The sequence below is a fragment of the Cebus imitator genome, unplaced genomic scaffold, assembly GCF_001604975.1.
Source record: "Cebus imitator isolate Cc_AM_T3 unplaced genomic scaffold, Cebus_imitator-1.0 Scaffold52, whole genome shotgun sequence".
NCBI lineage: Eukaryota > Metazoa > Chordata > Mammalia > Primates > Cebidae > Cebus > Cebus imitator.
In genome coordinates this window covers 5,994,134-5,997,437 of record NW_016107367.1, presented here as the reverse complement: position 1 = coordinate 5,997,437, position 3,304 = coordinate 5,994,134, and the positions used below count along the sequence as shown (strand labels likewise).

At 47.6% G+C, this 3,304-nt stretch overlaps 1 pseudogene across 1 annotated transcript; it reads right to left on the bottom strand.

Moving 5' to 3' along the window:
• Window positions 1–1,316: 1,316 nt before the first annotated feature.
• LOC108303990 lies at window positions 1,317–2,736 on the bottom strand (annotated as a pseudogene). Its single transcript, XR_001825042.1, has 2 exons — window positions 2,716–2,736; window positions 1,317–1,907 (listed from the first exon to the last, which is right to left on the bottom strand). The product of XR_001825042.1 is annotated as a 40S ribosomal protein S14-like (transcript).
• Window positions 2,737–3,304: the final 568 nt, after the last annotated feature.

The following is a 3,304-nucleotide window of genomic DNA, read 5'->3' as shown; positions in this document are numbered from 1 at the left end:
ACCTTGTTCTTTCATATCTTTGCATTTTTGTTTTCTCTCTTCTTCCAAAGAGAGCACAAGCCCATTTTGTAGCACCAGTGCCTGCAACAGACACACAATAGTTATTTACTGGAAAACATGGCTGAACGTTCTGGTTTGCTGGCTGGGGTTCCGAGGCCCCAGACCAGCCTTGAACAGTCTCTGATTTTTAATTCTCAGCACTTACCTCTCTTCTTCATTTGGTCCCCTCTTTTCAACACCCATCCCCCATTGATACACAATTGTGCACACATTCACACACACAAAGACACACAAACCCACACGAACACGTATAAGCACATTCATCCGAACACATACATACACATAAAACACACTCATCCAAGCAAACACACACAATTACATGTGAGCAAACAGCACGTACAAACACACACACACACACTCATGAAGAGAAGGAAGCCATCACTACTTCAATCAGGAATTACGTCAAGAAGCGATTTCACCACAAGAGCCTAAGTTGGAGATGGTGACAGATACGTGGCAGGTGAGGGCTTTGGGGTGGAGGTGAGGGAGTGGTCTTTCTTACAGAGCCAATGGGTCAGGGATCCTTGGAGACAAAACCAGCCTCAACTTCTTTAGTTTCACTGTTCCTAATGATAACCTACATTCTCAACATATTAAAAAAAAGATAGAAATATCTTCTAAGATTTTGCATGCAAGCCTTGCTATGTTTTTATGAGTGGGAGAGGCAGGGCTAAAGCTGATGAACAGTAGTGTTTTAAATTAACTTCTGAACTTTATAGAGGCTGTAATGATCGGTTTATCTGTCTTTATCAACCTCGTAATAGCCAAGTAGAGGGTCAAGGCTTGAGCCTTTAACATTCCATTACGCGTCTGTGAAAGACTTCTGCCAGGGTCATTATTGCTTAATTTTACCTTCTTCTTCTTCCAGTGACTTTATTAAAGGAGCCATAAGTGGCTCATCGGTGATAGCGGGTCCCGCCAGTGTGACTGCTCCTGCCCTGACAGCTACCCTGATGGGCAGGAACCGAGGTGTCTCCTGGTCGAGAAAAGTCAGGGAAGTCTAAATCCCTTTTTGGATTTGGTGGAAAAACTCGCTTTTGTGTGGTCGTGTTGGCTTTTAGCATGGCCATTTCTAGTGCCCTTTTCCAGGTTTCCACCTCCCGAGATCCTCCTCAGTTTTTTCTATACATGTGTTGCTTTCCTGGATGGCAGGATGGTGTCTGGAACGAGGTCTGAATGGGTGATATACCTTACCACACCTGTCTGTTCCTCAGTTTCCATAACTATAAAAGCAGGATAGTGACCACTAATTTTTCTTTTTTCTTTCTTTCTTTTTTTTTTTTTTTTACGTGAAGGCAATTTATTAACAGAAAACATTTTGAGGAGTCTTGTTCACAGAGGGCAACCACGGCGACCTCCCTTCCTGTGAGTGCTGTCAGAGGGGATGGGGGTGACGTCCTCAATCCACCCGATCTTCATACCCAAGCGAGCAAGGGTTCTGAGGGCCGACTGGGCTCCAGGTCCTGGGGTATTGGTCCTATTTCCTCCTGTGGCCCGGAGTTTGATGTGTAGGGCAGTGATGCCCAGCTCCTTGCACCTCTGGGCCACATCAGCAGCCAACAGAGCAGCATAATGCAAGGATTCATCTCGATCTGCCTTCACCTTCATCCCACCAGTCACACGGCAGATGCTGTCTTTGCCAGAAAGATCAGTGACATGGACAAAAGTGTCATTGAAGGATGCAAACATATGCAGACACCAAGTACATTCTCTCCTTCAGCCACCTGAGGTCCAAGGCCTATGACCTGTTCTTCCTTCTTTTCCTTCCCCTTTCGAGGTGCTATTTCTGCATGCCGTCTCCGGACTCCACGCCGGAAAGGCCCACTAATTTTTCTTTTCTGTAGGCCCTTCAGATGATTGAAAGAAATCACTGGTGGCAAAATGCTTTGCAAACCGCGGTGGGTTAAAAGTTGATGAAGGTAAAAACAGCATTGCCTCTTTTATGTCGTCTGTGCCTTTATCCTCCCCTGCCCCCAATAGTGGATCCCAGTCCTGCCTTTTTCTATTTTCCTGGCACCTTGACACACAGGGCCTTACAGCTTGCATGTCCACCTCTTCTGGGTTGATTACTCCCCATTGATTACCCCGTTGCATGTTTGACTGTCTTGAGCCATTGGACCCAGCGGTCCCTGACGGCAAGCTTTGAGCCTCCCTCACCCCTGAGTCCTCAGGGCCTGGCAGGGGCCTGGAGTCCACAATGTGTGTGTTTTTGTGGTAACAGAGCAACCCACATGCACTTGTGAATTTTATGTAGGAGGGTGAGATCGAGGAGATTGGGTCATCCTGGGGGCACTCCTATATGGAAGGTCCTTGGCTTGGTGGCTTACATCATTATCTCCTTGTAAGTGATTTTTTTCATTTTGCAGAGGAGGAGACTGTGACTGAGGATGATTAAGCACCTTTTCCAGGGATGAACACCTCTGCAGCTCTCTTTGGAGCATCACCTTGATAGAGACAACTGCCTTCCTGAGCCCCTGTGAGCATTTCTCATAGCCTCTGGAGATTGTTCTGTCCAAAAGTGAGCAGGTGGTCTGTGCCGCCCATTACCTCCAGCTTTTCCTGCTACGTTAAATGAGACCCCTGTCCACCTGCGTTTGTGTCAGGTTCCCCACCTTTGGTCCGTACTACAGGTGCAGGAGTCCACCCACCTCTCACCACCTGCACGGAGGCCGCCATCGGTCACCTGAGCTCCATGTCTCTTTACTTCCTCTCTTGCCACTCACTAATCCCTTCCTCAGACTGTGGTAATGTTTCCAGAGTATACATCAGCTGAAGTCCTTGACCAAATAAAACTATTTGCAAGTTTCTCATTCTTCCCACAAATTACTCTCCCTGATCTGTCTCCCATTCTAGCCTCCTCCCACGTCACTCTTCAACCTGTTAACTAGCCTCACTGGTCCTCTCTCCCTTCTCCGAAAGTCCCTTGTTTCTTTACAAATTGCCCTCTTCCCTGGCTGGGCACAGTGGCTCACGCCAGTAATCCCAGCACTTTGGGAGGCCAAGGCAGGCAGATCACCTGAGGTCTGGAGGTTGAAAACAGCCTGGCCAACATGGTGAAGCCCTGTCTCTACTAAAAATATAAAAATTAGTGGGGTGTGGTGGTGTGCACCTGTAGTCCCAGCTACTTGGGAAGCTGAGGAACAAGAATCGCTTGAACCCGGGAGTTGGAGGTTGCAATGAGCAGAGATTGCGTCACTGCACTCCAGCTTGGGTGATAGAGTGAGACTCTGTCTTAAAAAAAAAA